Source organism: Amphiprion ocellaris, chromosome 6 (genome assembly GCF_022539595.1).
Source record: "Amphiprion ocellaris isolate individual 3 ecotype Okinawa chromosome 6, ASM2253959v1, whole genome shotgun sequence".
In the NCBI taxonomy this organism is placed as follows: domain Eukaryota; kingdom Metazoa; phylum Chordata; class Actinopteri; family Pomacentridae; genus Amphiprion; species Amphiprion ocellaris.
In genome coordinates, this window is record NC_072771.1 from 16861506 (window position 1) to 16878210 (window position 16705).

At 41.3% G+C, this 16705-nt stretch overlaps 1 long non-coding RNA gene across 1 annotated transcript; it reads left to right on the forward strand.

The window, feature by feature from the left end:
• The first annotated feature begins 5563 nt into the window (after positions 1-5563).
• Positions 5564-15816, forward strand: LOC129349181 (uncharacterized). The gene is made up of 2 exons (XR_008602084.1): positions 5564-5749; positions 12285-15816. It is a non-coding gene; the product is annotated as an uncharacterized LOC129349181 (long non-coding RNA).
• Positions 15817-16705: the final 889 nt, after the last annotated feature.

The window sequence follows — 16705 nt, forward strand, 5'->3', positions numbered from 1 at the left end:
TTTGATTATCATGCAGAGAAACAATCATAACTAATTTAACATGTATTAAAAGACATACAGCAAGTCAAACCACTAAAAGCAAGAGTCTCAGGTGAGTCCAAACCCTCTAAGAATGCATCCTTAGAAGTTTGCTTATATGCTAGTTTTGTTTCCTATAAACTTAATGAGTTGAGTGAATTCCCTGCTGTTCATTCAAAACATCAATTCAAGTCAAAATCCTCAAAGATGCAAGAACTTTTGTTTGTTTTTGGGATTTGTTTACAGAGGTCTCAGAAAAACATTTTAAGTTTCACTAGAAATTAGCAAAACTCATATATTTACATTAAGTAAACTAGTAAAGATGAGTTGATCTGAATAAATTCCCTTTTGATGTTTGACAGTGTAGCAACGCAGGCTACAAATATTCCACAAAGCAGACAGACAGATCAATAGATACACACATTAAACTTTAATAGAATTGTAAGCTTGTATTGTCTCTCTCAAACTACAAGGACAACCCCCTCCCTCCCTCCAGTCTGGACTCAGAGGTTTCAAAAAAAGTTTCAACTCAAGCATCGACACTCCAGGAAGTCTACATCTGTGCTGCTTGATTCCCATGGAGAAGTACAAGCTGTGAATACAGCGACTTAACATTGAAGGATAGCATTTGGGAGATCACAACATCCCATGCTGGGTACATAGTTGATGACTCTGCTGAAGCCAGTGCCCTGTAAATGGCCTGAAACCTTTCTCTCTCTGCTTCACACAGCTACACCAGCTTCTAACATTGCCACCCATACTGCAGCTATTTCACTCAAAGAAAGGATTTTGTGTAAAAAGTCTGACTGACTTTTTGTTTGCGTTAAGTCGATGAGGCTTATTACAGGGAGAAATCTGCTGCTACATAATCCTGGTTTTGACAGGCTATGGTAATTAGTTTCACTTTGCTTTAAACTGCATAATTTTGATTGTTTATTATGTTATTCCACTTGGAAAAGACTTCAACAACCTGACTTTGTCATATAAGTGTCTTGAACACTTCACGCAGGCTATGTCCTGACCTAAATTTCCGCTGCAGCCTTCCCTATGATGTCAGATGGGATTGTTTTTCTTCCCTGTGTTTTTTTTTCCGCTCTGTGGTTTGGGAGACCCCCTCTAACCACCAGTATAACCACCATCTCTTCATCTAGCCATTACAGAGCAGGAAAGATAACTGTTTATTTCAGCTGGGCTTTCTGGACCACTGCGCATGTCTGAACAATCTATCCCCTATCTCTGCAATGCCCAATTTGTCAACTTGGTGATAAAGCACAAATGTTTCTCACTTGGCAGTTTTGATGTCAACAGCTGTGTTTCATCTGCAGCCAGATTCCATATAGAGCTAAACAAAGCTTCAGACAAAGGACAAATGGACAGATAAACTCTGTCAAGATCCTAAAGTCTCAGTGAATACTTAAGATTTGGACAAGACACACATTTCGTTGTTGCAAAAATAAATCTGCAACCCACTTCAGGGGGAAACACCTGTACTATCTCTTCTACAAATTATTAAAATAACTGGAGAGGATTGTTTCAATAGATCCGGAGCCGACATGAAAGGCACCACAGAGAGAGACTGCATCAACGAAGCAGGCTTTGGAGATTTCAAAGGGCAGCAGTTGATAGATGCACTGCAGACGTTCATTACGGTTCTGAAATAAAAGATGAACAACAGAAAATCCTTTGTAACCAAGAGGAGACTGCAGGGAAAATCCTCATCAAAACAGCAAGTCTTAAAAGATGAGCTGCCATCCGGAGTCTACCAGATTAATGGAGCGCCCCTTTATGATCGGCTTTGATTGCAAACTCAAATACTCCTGCACAGGTGCCATCCTTCAAAACTGTGGCTGATTACAAACACATTATCACATTCCAGCATTCTTCCCTTTCTATTGTCCTCACGGGTAAGACATGTACAGTTAGACTTCAACTAATTGGATTGAAGCACAGTTAAATTACAAACTATGTGTGCTCTAATAAACAAGAATATCTCTAATTGAAATTCATTTCTAATGTGATTTTTAGATGAAAGTGATAGATACTATATGGCATGTGTTTCTATTTATAACACCAGTATAATTACATGCCAGGTTCTTCCTTTCGCTATGATGTACATTTTTAGCTGAGACATGATTCATTCTGCCACCGCTGGCATTTATTATTGTCACGACTGGGCTCCATTGAAACAGCCTGGGAAAATTATCTTTCTGTGCAGATATCAGAGGCAGATGGAGAAAGAGAAAGTGAGAGAGGAGCCTGTTTTTTTCTTTTCTTTTTTTCTTATCTGCTCAATCATGACACTATTTTCTTCCTGTCTTTCACAAATCAAATTTACAAGGCAAAGGGCTGAGATTTCTTCACAGTCACAGGACTTTACCTAACTGCCTCCTCCTCGCCACAACAAAGACAGCACAGAGAGCAGAAATGGCAGCACCTCACTGAAGAGCCTAACGACTGCCTGCATTGTTGGAATTCCAGCTTAACTTCCTGAGTCTGTCCACACCTGGCCGACTGCCAGCACACGCTTTTCTCTCATTTTTCCCTTTCCTTCCTTTTATCAAGATCATATGTAGACTAAATTTTACTGTTGAGACATAATCTGACTCTTTCCAGCCTTATCCATGTTATACAAAGTTGGATAATGCTCTCTGTCTTAGTTACATCATATATCTGTGTATTTTAACAGCACTTTAGCTCTGATCTGTGCAGAACAGAGATCCTTTGCAATGTATTTGATGTGCTTTTGATTTAGCTTTCAGACTAAAATAATCAACTGTCGCCCACTGCTGTATGTGCTTCAGTAACAAATTTAGATCCTTAATAACTGCTATGTGTTATCTATTTTCATGTAGAAAATATTGCTTGAATTTCCTCCGTGTTACTAGCTGCTGTGGGCGTGACAGACATATTCACACTTGTCCAATGTCCAAGTGAACCCCTGTAATGAAACTGGCAGTGGCACAGCATTGCTGGAGCTTAGCTCAGTCAACCATCTGTTAGGTTGCACGGATTCATGCGGAGTACACTAAAGTGGACCTTGTATGGACATGTTCCAGCACAACTGACATGACATCAATGTTCACCATGAAACGAGTGAAAAAAGACCATTCCTTTCTCTTTCTAATGGAAAACGTATGTGAGGAGGTTATGATTCACTGCCCTTCATGTCTAATTCAGGTTCCAGTGCTTTAAATAAATTAGATACAGATACGTGATACAGCATATATTATAGGTGAATATCAACATTTACATATGGATTAAATTTTGGCATTGGAAAGGCTTCTCAGAAATATCAGCTAGTCAGCTGAGATATTTGCTCTCTGACTGAATGCCACAGCATCAATAGACAGCACTAACAGTGATAACACTGATGCTTTGTTCAACGGCAATCAGGTCATGGTTTTGTGGACTTTGCTCAGTATGTGAGATGAACTATAAACCTTGGCAGTTGAGATAGTGATGAAAGAGCTAAAGGGAATCAAAGTAGTATTCTGCTGGCGTCAATATGCAAGGGAAGCGAATGCTTGTTCAACTCAAGCAGAATGAATCGTGTCTGCCGGCTAATAATGGACACCATGTCTGACAGAAAAAAATGTGATTCTGTGGTGAAGACACGAGTTCAACTAGTCCTTTCCAGTAAGGACAAATAAGGAATTCCTTTCTCTTTCCTCAAGGACAAAGCCGGTTTTGGCTGCCGTTTGCTCGCTGAGTGGCTGAGCTGTAAGCCCAGAGGTGAATTGTTGCTGATCAGCCAACTCAAACACAGCTCCGCAGGAAGTGCTGAGCTGGATGGACTTGCATCTAATGTTAAAAGCCCAGCCAGTGCTGAGTCCTTCACCACTTCAGAGCACATTACTATCTGTCCAGCCCTTTGTCAATTGCAAGATTAGCTGCTGTGGGCTCACTTTCACATAAACTAGGCTTAGTAAAAGACTGGTTCCAGGAAAGGTGTGTAGGAGGTAGAGTATTTCCAGGAAAAAAAGGGAGGAAGAAGGACTGGGGTGTGTATGGGTTGCCATAGCACTATATAAAGGAGGAAGAAGAAGAATAGCAGCATTTTCAGTGGGAGGACGGAAAGGGGAGGGAAGAGTGCAGAACCCCCATAAATAAAGCTAATGAAATGGCAGTTGAGTCTGGAGAGAGGTGGAATGGCTGGTTGGGTCTTACCCACTGTCTGATTTATCCTCAGTATCCCTGTGAGCACAGTGGGGGGATCCATTACCTCACCTCATCAATAACATCCCATGGACAGGGAAAAAGGTCTGCTTTCCACACCGACACCCACCCTGGGGACCTGCTCTGAAGGCTCACTTAGTAGGGGGATGGGACTCTGGCGTAATGTAGTCACACATAGAGAGCAAAAATGTCTCAGCGGGGGGATGGGTTACTTTAGGCAAGTTGCACAGGGGGTAGCTCGACATATACAGCACAGAACACACTCAGCACATTGCAGCAACTCATGATCGCATACATATGCAATTTACAGGGCATGGAAATGGACGCATTCGGCATCTCCCACATGGACACAGTGCCTTTGTTCTTATTCTGTGGGTGGATGGTGAAATAGGCTCTGAGTCATCTAAGAGAATGACAGCAGAGACACTTGTAAATGGTAGATAAGATTCCCTTAATTCGTAAGCAATGCTGTTGATAAACTGGAACAGCACAGGTGGACGGCTCCCTAAGAATATGGTGCACTATAAACAGTGCAGGGATTTTAAATGATCCCAAAGGGTAAACTGAAAATATGAAGGCGCAGACAGTCGTTCTTCACTGCAACAGGGAAGTAGTGGAATTAAAACAAGGCATGTGATGAAGATAATAAGGTCTTGGAAGTGTTTTACAACAGAAATGAGGTGAAATGTCAACAGAGCTTATGGTCTAGAGGGAGTTGATAAGAGTGCAGAGATAAGAATAGAGTGCAATACTAGATACTGTGACTGAAGTAATCTCTGTCACCCTCTCTCTGTGTATGTGTGTGTGTGTGTGTGTGTGTTTGAGAATGATCTTTCATGTGCTTTTTGCAGTGAGATCACAAGATAGTGGCAGTGTCTGTGCAGGCTGAGTAAGACACCCTGAGGGAACGGCTTTTCAGCAGCACGGCTGAAAGGAGGAGGCTTGACACTGAAACGCGCCACAGAAAGATACAGAATAAAATCCTTGTCAATCACCCTCCATCTCCATTTTTCCCTCAACTATTCTGGTGTCAGCTGAGCAAGTGTTGGAGCTTGATACTCAGTTGAGGATTTCAGTCCTTGTATCAAGTCAAGAATCCAGTTTTGCCCTTGGAGTAATTCTCTAACATTGAAACCTATTACTTTGAGATGTTTAGACTGGGAAAGTACAGCATGTGTTGCTCTAAAGAGAATAAAATGAAGCTGAGTGAATCCTTCTCCTAGCAGCTAAGCCTTTGACCTTGTGCTACGTCATATGAATCTACTTCCTCTCTGTTGTGATGTGTAGTGAGCCTTAGCGGGGGCATTCAAAGTTTAGTACTCAGCCGTGCCTTTTAACAGCCAAACAAGCTGATTACACCTCACTGTCAACAAAGCAAAAGGAGTCTCCAGACATGCAGATTCAGCTCTCCTGTGGACTGCAGCAGCCCAAGACTCAGACCCTGACAGGCCAATGGAAGACTGAGCTATTTTTAAGCTGTTCCACACAGCTTACACAGATTTAACAGTTCCGCTCCCAGCTGTAGGTGCCTCTACAGTACTGCTGCTCCCTGCAGGTTAGTCATTTATATTCTTATATTTGCTGGCTTTGGCCTTCAAGCAAAATAGCACACAAGAGACAAAGAAGCTGAAGTATAATGCATTCACCTTGAGTGGTTCAACACTCTAATCTTACTGGGTTGTAATACAGAATGGAAATTAAATATCAAATAGTTTATTGTTTTTAAACTGCGCAAAAAGTAATCTGTGAACTCTCTGCATTGCTTCGAGGCAATGAAAGAGAATCCCATCACTAGAAATAGTTTTGTAATAATGATACGGAAATGTATCTTACAGTAATGGAGGTTTTGGCTCGGGGGCAGTGGAAACAAACTGTAAACACAGCACTGATGCATGGTCACCTCTTACTGTAAGTTGATATCATGAACTTCTTGGCATGCTTTTGTCTATTTACACCAGATATGAAGCAACATTAGCATTCATTTGGAGTCATGTTAATAGCCAGCAGGTAACTGTGATACTCGCTCTCCTTTTAGCTGTTTTTAGTCCTCGCCAACTCCTGACTTTAGCAGCCGCTAAACACTGTAATGAAGACACAACCATTTTGCTTTGACCAGGGGCCACTTCATAAACAAACAATTGTATTCTTCAGATAAAATGAATTCGCCTTAAAAGGTTCATAAGTAATCCTTCTTTGAAATTAATTATTTCAAATTAAAAGAGTAACAGCCAAGGGATACTACTGAACATTTACTATGTATAAAAACTAACGAATGAACAAAAAACTTCCCAGTCACAATCAGTTTATTTTAACTGTAAATGAGAAAATAGAGGAAGTTACCAACTTCGTCTACTGTTTGGTGCTGGGCATGTAGTATTCCAGTGAGTCTGTGTTTTTTTTTTTTTTTTTTTTTGGTTTTTCATTGTGGTATCAGAGCAGTAAGAGGGAACAAAGCAGTGAAGCTGGCTAGAAAACCACAACAATCCACTAAAAGACACAATAAAGTTCCATATAGCGGAGGGGAGCTGCACCGCTGTGCAACAGCTTACTATAATCTGCCGTTTTAATGCTACAGTTAATTAAGTGATTGTTATTATAAAAAGAGTAAGAGTCTATAACCATGCTAGAGGAGATGTAAAGCTGTACTTAGGCACAAAGGTGCTTTGAGGTAAATGTGCATATCAGAATGCTAAGTTGTGCATAACAACAGTGCTAATATACTGTTTCACAGTTACTTACACAATATGATGATGCACAAGTGCAACCAGCTGTAGCAATATGTTGTTAAATAGATAAAGTATATCTCACATTGGGTAAAAGTTTAGCTCAACCAGAGCTGTTGAACGGAGAAGGTTACTGCTGCACTTACTACTACTGTTACTGCTACCTTACTCAGCAACTCTGAGCGCAACAACAGACTGAACTAAACACGTACTATTGAGGCTGGTGGCAGAGCAAACCAATTGCCAGTTATTGTTTATGTTCCATCGTGCCACCAAAAGAAACCTGGATCCATAATGGCATGGACACGGACCTCTGGAAGTGTCTGTGGTGTCTGGTATTGGGATGTTGGTAATGAATTCTTCGGGTATTATAGATTTCATCATTGTTGTATCTGTGGATGCTCTTTCAAATTGGGGTTTGGGGAGTGTGGTGGTAAAGTCAAGGCCTTGAGCTCTTCAGTTTTGTAGTGTGATAAGAGCATTGTCCTACTGGGACAGTAGGTACAAGATGGAGGTTATTACTTTCAGTTCATCCAGTGTTCCTCCAATTCGAAACGAACTTCATCCACTGCTGTTTGTCAACCGACTTTTAGAAGTTAGTGTTTTTCTATAATCCAGCACAGATGGCTGTCCTTTCGTGCCATAAGCCATTTATGCTCACACATGTGGGACACACATTGTAGAGAGACAGTTATAATGTTTGCCATGCTCACCATCTTGTGTGTTATAATGCTAACATTTGCTACAGATTAGGCTAATGGAAATGTTTTTGCAGGTATTTGGTCATAAACTGAAGTAGTGTTGAAACAGAAAGTATTGACCTGATGGCAGCACAAAATGCAAAGTGGAGGGACAACCGGAGTTTGTACACTTTCTCTGGAGTGGAGGATGAATGTATGTATCACATTTCATGGCAATCCATCAAATAGTTAAGACATTTCAGTGAATCACAAAAATGTCAACCTCATGGTGGTGATGGATGAAAAGTGTCAGAAGATGAAAAGTCCTCCCCTGAGGACCATGAAGTTCTGTACAAAAGCTGAAGTCAATCCATGTAATAGTTGTGAACATGTTTCAGTTTGGATCAAAATGGTGGACCAGCATCGCTTCGAATATTAATAGCTGAAGCTATGATGGAAGACATATTGTATATCAGCATGTTTCACACTTCAAATTACACACTCACACATGGTACCAGAATAAAGAGATGTCATAGAGAGCACACTGCAGAATAATAGTGCAAACTCTGGAAAGAATAGATTGCATACGTCACTGTGAACATGCCAAAAAAAAAAACAAAAACGTATTAAAAGAGAAACACTTCAGTATTCTTTCCTAAGATAATCAAGAAAAAAAACACTATAGATTGTGTTGCTGAGTATGTCCTTGAGGAGGAGGGAGATATCCTATTCAGCAGCTTCTGTCTGGTTGTGCTGACACCAAGGTCAAAATGTACACAGCCCTGTTTGGGAAGGAGGGAAAATAGTCCATCAAACGAGCCATGAACCATGCGCCTGCAGCCTGGAAACCGTTGATGCAGGAATACAGGGCCCTCTGAGAATAGATGCCGCTCTGTAAGCATCTACAACGCTCCCTAAGCATTCACAGTGTGCATTCCTTTTCCCACCTGAAGTCGACTTCTGTCCTCTAGTGCAGACGCAGCAACACTCAAGGTGTGTTTGCACAAATGTCCTTTGTCACACTCTTGTGAATGAAAATGGATATCAATAGATGATACAGTTCACTAAATGAAGCACAGTTGTACAACAAACACCACCACAGCTGTCAGACGGCATTCATGTGAGTATAATAAAAAACCTCATTTAGACAGTATGTAAATTCCTGCAGAACAATGTGTTCTTTACTATGAAAACAAACATTAGAGGCTGGAGTCCATTGTGGTTGACTACAAGAGGGGAAAAAATAAAGGCAGTGGAAAGAGCTGAGTGGTCACTGTAAGAGAGTAACAGAAGAAGAATTTAGCCTTCTACTGCCAGAGCTAGTGAGTCACATCCGATCTGAGAGATTTGTGTCAGATGTGGGAGAGTGGGATGTGTGTGTGGGCTGCAGAAATATGATATAGAAGCGCCGATCCAGCCTGCGAGCGTTCTCTCTTGAACACCCAGAAATTAATCCATCCACCTTGGAAAGTCCTCAAAGCTTTTCACACTAAAGATCCAATGTGTTAGCAGCCGACTCGTACGGAGCCTTTGTGTGTGTCCATAAGAGACAGAAAGGAGGCTGTGAAGAAAGGAACAATACACTGTACATATGGATTGGAAAGCCTGAGTAAGATGCACATCTTTTGTTTGAAATAACTCAGAGAAAATGATATACTAGACGTGTACTCATGCCTCAACAGCAGGCATACTGGTTGCCTTGGAGCAGCTTCACACTCAGTGACCTTTGAAACGACTAAACGTATTAACATCACTGTTGCAAATACCATATTATAACTATAATGTTCATTTTCAGCCCCTTTTTTTGCAGTTTCATCTCCTTTTTTGGCTGAGAAAAATCATTTTCTTTTCCTCCTCTGCATCGCATTGATTCACTGTGTGTGTTTGCCCAGAGGAACAGTCCTCATTTTGATCCTGGTAGTGATTGGTGCCCGGCCAGGTGGCAATAATGTACCCATTCTACTGTGTTTCCTTCCAGGGGTCAGGGGTGCTGGGTGATTAACACACAGGATGTGACCTTTAATCCACTCGCAGCTCCTTTCAGCATTAATCTCCCCCAGCCAGCATTCAGTTCTGATAATGGCATGTTAATTAATGATGCTCTTTTGAGGTGGCATCAGCCGGTGCTGGAAGCTCAGAGAGCTGGCTAACACCTCGCACATGTTCTCAAGTGTTCAAGTCACCCCCAGAATATCAAATTTAAGACTCTCAAAACTCATCATGTGACAGCCAAATGATACTTAGGATCGCTTCCCAGGATCTGTTTGACTGAGTGCAAACGTCGTCTTCAGCGGCAATCAGTGGGCATATGATTAAATGTTCCAGATCAGAGGACACTTTTTTGATAGAGTCCCAAAGGCTGTAAAATATTATTTGTGTCCGTGATGAAAAGCAGATTAGAAAAGCTTCATATGTTTTCTTATGCACATCATCTTATGAATTCATTTTCTAGCAGCCAAATGTCAGCCCATTCTCTCTCACGTCTGCTCATATCTCTCCGATTAAGCCGCTCACATTCACAAATACATGTGCATGATCCACCCAAAGGACTGTCATCGCCCCAGCTTATACATATTTAATCAAATATTTACATTTTCCTCACTCACTATTCCCCGCTGATGTTAGGGGAGGAGAGCACTGGTGAGGCTTGGCTGAGCTGCAGTTTTGTGTATATTGCATGAGTCAGAGTGATATAGAAGAGAGGCAAAGGCCAGGCTTGTCATTATCTGGGAACTGTGACAAGATTTATGGATGTCTGTGTCTTGGAGGGGAGGCTGCAGAATAGTGTGAGAGTGTCTGCGGTGTATGCGGGGAGGAGGGGTGGTGGACACAGACTGAGCTGATGAGCAGTCCCTGCCCATTCTTTGTCTTACTCTGTCTGTTCACTTCAGTCACTTTATTGCGCCGACTGCTTATCAGCAACACACTGAGAACGCTGCACACAAAATACAGATTTATTTACAAAAAAATTATGCAAAACATTCCAGACTCAATTGACCAACACCACCGCACTGAGAGATGTTTTGTGTACTAGATGACAGCACCTAAAGACTAATATCTGCAATAATGATCATTTGGATTGAATCAAGCACATGCCTCTACAGCTGTACATAATAGCTGAACTGACAGCCATGCAAGTACGTCTGTGATGCTGTGCTGGGCTTATTGAGTTAACAACTGCTAATTAACACAGCTGAGGCTGATGGAAATAACACTAGTTCTGCAGATATTTGTCAAGTGGCAATCTCCGGGGTTGAGAATGGAACCAGTCGCTGACTGCATTCCTCAAATGACCACTTGAGGCTGCCTTAAAAAGTGAGACAATCCTCATAGACACATATGTTAAAATGTCCAACTTTACAGCAGAAATAAGCATGTTTACAGCCTGGTATGAAAAGCAATTTTTGTCTCTATTGCTAATTTTCTGGTTCTTGACAACTGTACAGATATTATTTTTTAATATAATTCAACCGTTTTGTTTTAAGACTTAAAGTTATGCACAGTTAAGGGTGTGACTGCTTAAAGTGACAGATGGGTGCCATCATAGGGCAGTCCATGGCCTAGTTATGTCCTACACATCCTGCATCAGTTACACTCATACTCTGCTTATTTTTGGATTAGGCAGGAGTTAGGAGAAGCCAGTGTCACTACACTGAGCTTCAAAATGTTGTTCAGACAAGGTTTGTTCACTTTTATACATACTCAGTGGAATTGTTCATTTAGTCCCTGAAGTAGTGGAGAAATTAAAAATTTGACTGAAAGATGGCACTATTTGGACAGTAAAGGCATCACCACAGTTATGGTAATTCATGCTGAGGAGGAACATGAATGTCTACGCAAAATTTTGTAAATCCATTATCTTTTTGGAAGAAGAGGAATAGCTAAAGGATCACTAAAGACTTGGGGATTTCTTCTCTGGAGACTATGAATATCTGTAGCTGTGTTTATTTATGTCTGGACCAAGTCAACTGACCAAAAGTCATTAACATTCCTTGAGAGATTAAAAAGTAATCCATCTTAATGAGTAAAATTTGCATGCAGTTTAGAATTTGCAGTTGAAATACTTAAAGAAGTTGAAGAGAGAGTTTCAGTTTAGGTGTCAACGCTGAGTCGAGCTGAAGAATTTGTTCAGTAAAATGCCGAAAAGAGCTGAAGTTTCAGTTAAAACTCAAGCACACGGAGCAGCTGAAATTTTTGAAGTGTGATAAACTGAGCTGTCAGTGTCAGCTGAGGGGCAATCACTTAAAAAGAGATGAATTTTTTCAGTTAAACATTTACCAATGAAAGCATTCGGTCGATGTGTAAGCACTAAAAGCAACAAACTGTGCGCTACAGAGTGCTTAAACCTTTTCACTTCATCACATAAAATTGTTCCATGTGTTTATATGGGGATAATGTTTGGGGCTAGTACTATAAAGATGCACACTACTTCAAAACTACTGCAGCAGAAATCAGATCAAACACATGGAATTGAAACCCACTCAGCATTAATGCCTCATTTAAAAACCTACGGAGAATTAAAATAAATTATATCATTTTGAAAGAAATATAGTTTGGAGGTTGTAAAAACATTGCACAAATGTCAGTTTGACATGTAAACATTTCACAGCACATGATTTGTGCCGGTCCAGGTACAGGATTGACTACTGCATCTAACACTAAATATGACTTTCTCACTCTCCTCCAGAACCTCCTCATTTCACCTCCCCCACTGCAGAGGCTCCACTTTTCCCTCCAGTGGTTTTGGAGGAAAGCCCAGGCCTGCCTCTGTAACTTCCTGCCCGGGGAGCCGCTGTCCTCTGAGCCCAGGCCTGGCCTCCAGCTGTTGTCTGGGTCTGTGGCTGAGACCAGCAGTGGAGCAGAGACAATGTGAAGGAAGCCTCCTGCACACACAAGCAACCTGCATGTTAACCATTAACTGTGACATTTGTGGCCATGTTTTTCCACAAAGATGTTTGAGGGTGTATTTCACCTAGCGGGGCCCAGGTTGTGTTTATTCAGACTTTATGGTTAAAAAAAAAAAAAAACGAAGATATGTTTGTCCATGTTCTGTAAAAACCCACAAAAAGGGACAAGATGTAGGGTTCATTCTGGGACGTCCTCAAAAATAACCCCAAGGAAATGCAAATTTAACAAATTCTTGGTCATTTTCAAAACAATGGGTTCTTGATTTTAGACAATGGTAAACATTAAGTGAGCGCCTCCATTCAAATGGCTGATGATCGATTTGCTGACTGAAATAGCAACTGTTGCCAGCGAAATTTATCATCTACAGTTAGCTGTGTAATTAATGTCAATGTTAGCTCCGTGAGTTCTGGAAAACGCAACATCTGGCAGGCTTTTTAAAAATGTTTCCAGCTGACTTGTTTTAAAATTGGAACCCTGTAAAAGGCGGGATCGATCTGGTTTATTTCGTCCTGGTGTACTTCCCATTAATGTGACTATAGTGGCTGTACAGTTCATGTCATCCCCCCACCGAGGAAAACAAGGAGTCACACAAAACAGTGTGTAAACAGCATAAATTGTCTTGACCGTCCTGAAAGACAACATGCCTCCTGTAGTGTTTCTGCACCTGTGGTTCCGCTGTGTCAACCGAGGAGGAGAAGTTTGGCTGCAAAGAACAAGACATGGTGATTCCTAGTCATGCACAGACAGACATCATGACTACATGACTGGGGGTACGACAGTTCTGGCTTGTTAGCATTTTTTTTTCTTTAAACCAGTCACATTTATGGAGAATGCAACACAGTAACCCTGCAAAATAGTGCCAAGTGGTTGTATGGTGAAACATTTGCAGGTAGGATGGTGAGTACTGTCATTAAAATGGCAATTCACTGATTCAATTTAATTCAAAAACCTTATTTGTCCCCTGGGGGCAATTTAAAGAAAGAACCAAAGCAGGCCTGCCTTATTGCACTATTGTCTGCAAAACTTGCCATTTTCATTGCACTGCTTAGAGGATGTTGTTTTCTGTGGTAATGGTAAAGGATTTTTCTTTATTTCTTTGACAGCAAAAATGTTTTTAAGAATAACTGCTCCAGGCAGCTACTTTAAGTCAGATTTGAAAACAAACATTTAAAATTAGTCATGTAACATTTATGTTTTTGGAAAGCTGCAAGTAGCCTGTGGGTAGTTCCTCTAATACACATTGTTCACATGCTGTTTTGCAGGACTTGTTCTTTCTCTGAATATTTACAGAGGTGGAGAATGCAGCGTTAGCAGCATTAATGGGAAACACTCCAGGTAGGAATACACCAGGATGCATCTTTAAGTGTGCTTTTGGTGGCAACAAAAAGTATTTTAATGCTAAAAGGTTGAAATGGGATGTTCTAGACAACATGCCAGCATTCTCACCAGCATTATATTTGAAATGCATGCATCTCATTCAAATTTAAGTCTTCACTCTTGGTAGTTTCAAGTCATTTTAGTTTGACAACAAAACAGATTTTGGATGAGGACGAACCAGTGTGCTTCACCAACATAACACCAACTTTGATAAGTTTGGCTGGAATTGCAGGAATGCAAATCGAACAACAAAAGCACTCAGGCAGTGCAGTACTCTGCCAAGGCTGTTCAGTCATTGTATGATTTCTGACAGATAAGTCCCGATAAGTACGCAGCGGTGATTATGTAGTAGGATCACAATCATGTGATCGTCAGCAGGAAGTTGACATAGTGTTCACTTGTTGTCATAGTTACAGTGACGTTGTGCCGCTATCTTGCAATGATACAGAAATCTTTAACAAATCCATGGATCCAGATTAAAAGCCTCATCACTGCCAAAATTTAATCAGGCGGTCCTTGTGTCATTTCTGACCTTCCCTGAAAATTTCATCCAAATCTGTTAGTCCGTTTTTGAGTAATGTTGCGCGCAGACGGACAGACAGACAGATGGACAAACGTACGCTGATCATCATATAACTCCGTCGCGTTCCTTGGCAGAGAAATAAACAACAGGACAGATTTTAGACTAAACTCAAGTACCCAAATTTAAATGTAAATGTAAATGTAAATGATGGTCTTATTTTAAGTAAAATAGACCATAAAGCAGAGTATGCTTAAAGGCTGGGCTACCTTGTGATTGACAGGTTGCCATAGTATTGCCATATCTAGCCCTCAATTTTCCAGTCAGACCCACCCCTTGTTGGTTTTGTTTGCCAACAGAAGACCAGGAAGGCAAATTCCAAACTTGAGGCTTCAGCACTGTAATCTCAGTGGCTACGTCTGTCTTTTATCTTTTTTATCCAGTCTGTGGTTGAAGTGAAGGCCGAGCAGTGCCCAAGTGATTAGTTTAAAGAAATGCAAACAAGCCAGAATATTTTCCTGCTTTTACAGCAGAAAGATAATGAGGTGCAGTCAGACCATTCTCCAGCGCTGACACCAGTCTGGCTATGTGAGACTAGTTTCCCATACAGAATCAGGGCTGTGTACAAATATGGGATGCTTTTTCAGCGTGCACACAGAACAGAGGGCTAGTGGACCATCAGGAGACATTTGATAAAAAGATATTCAGTTATAACTGCTTTCTCCAGGTTCATTTTAATGCCATGTGCAACACATGTAAATGTGTCGCTTCTAAAATGACTATGTGTGTGTAACAGGTACAAAAAGGCAGTAGGAGAATACCAGGTACAAGGGAATGTGTTTAGAGCCATCAACATCTTCAGAGAGCACAGAATGAGTCCCTACAAGGCATCTATTGAGGTTTGTCTACGTGTCAAACTGAATGTTCTTTTTCTGCAGCGGCTGTGATATTACTGGTGATGAGGAGGAGGAGGAGGGCAGCAGGATGAAGTGCCTGGAGACATCAAACTAGTAGGGAGTTGCCAGACTGCAAAAAATATTCATCTTAACAAGTCAATCAGTTAGTTTTTTTTAAATTCACTGTTATTCCAATAATATCCAACACAATTTCTCTAATTCCTGTTTGTTCCCTGGTGCAATATCAACCAGTAAATTCCTCCCACTCTCATGCAATAATCCCCATAAATATCCATCACATGCAATACTGAGAGCAGAATACAGATAACATCTCAATAACATTTAGTCTAGAGGGCAACAACTACCCCTATGCTGGAAAACCTGGCCCCCTGCTGTACTCTGTGTAGGTCAGTTTGTGACCGCCTCCGTGTTTTTGTTTTTTATTTTTTTGGGGGGGGAATATCCACCACTAAATACAGGATCTGTATGATTAGATACAGTAAAAGTTGACTACTCTCTCTTTGTCTTTTCCCTTCTTTCTTTCTTCGTTTTCCTTCTTGACACTGAACCCCTCCAACATTTAAGGCAAGAGGAGAGACCCCTGGCCCAGATACTGGACCCCATCTCCTCATGACATAGCAGTACTTGAGCACGTATGTGTGTCTGTGTGTGTGTGTGTGTGTGTGTGTGTGTGTGTGTGTGTGTGTGTGTGTGTGTGTGTGTGTGTGTGTGTGTGTGTGTGTGTGATTTATGTGTCTTGTCCAGACTCAGTGGGAGCTGGGAGTACAACACCCCCATCCTCCCCCACTTGCCCAACAAAGCTCTCTAAAAATGTGTGTCAGAGGTTTGGGGGAGGTTCCCTTGAGAGACAAATAGAATTAAGGAGCCAACTCGAAACTATGCTATAGCTCCTCAGTTGACAGCAGGAGCACACACCCGAACTGGTGTGTGCTCCTGCTCCCTGTTTTTCTTTCTCATACCTGCACATTTTTACAGAACAGAGCTGTATAAACACAGAGGAATCAATTTGGCTCATCATTTTGACCACCATTCTAGACTAAACACCATATGAATGTATCATTCGCAATAAGATACACTTGCTAAATATTATGCCGCTAAATTCACATGCTGACACAAGAAAAGTATAAGGCAAACACACACATACACATGTGCACAGTAACGCCACTAGTACTTCCTCTGGCATTAATCTCACACATTTATTCTGGTCAGTCTACTTGCAGGCAGGAATTCACCAGGACATCTCATGTTGCATATCAACACTTCCATTTGTGTGGCGAGAGGCTTAAGTAGGTTAGAGGCAGGCATGCACACTCCACTTTCGTCTCCAAGCCCTCCGGGCAGTAAATGATTCTGTCAGAGAGGCTGCTGCTCGTTATCGACGTGCTC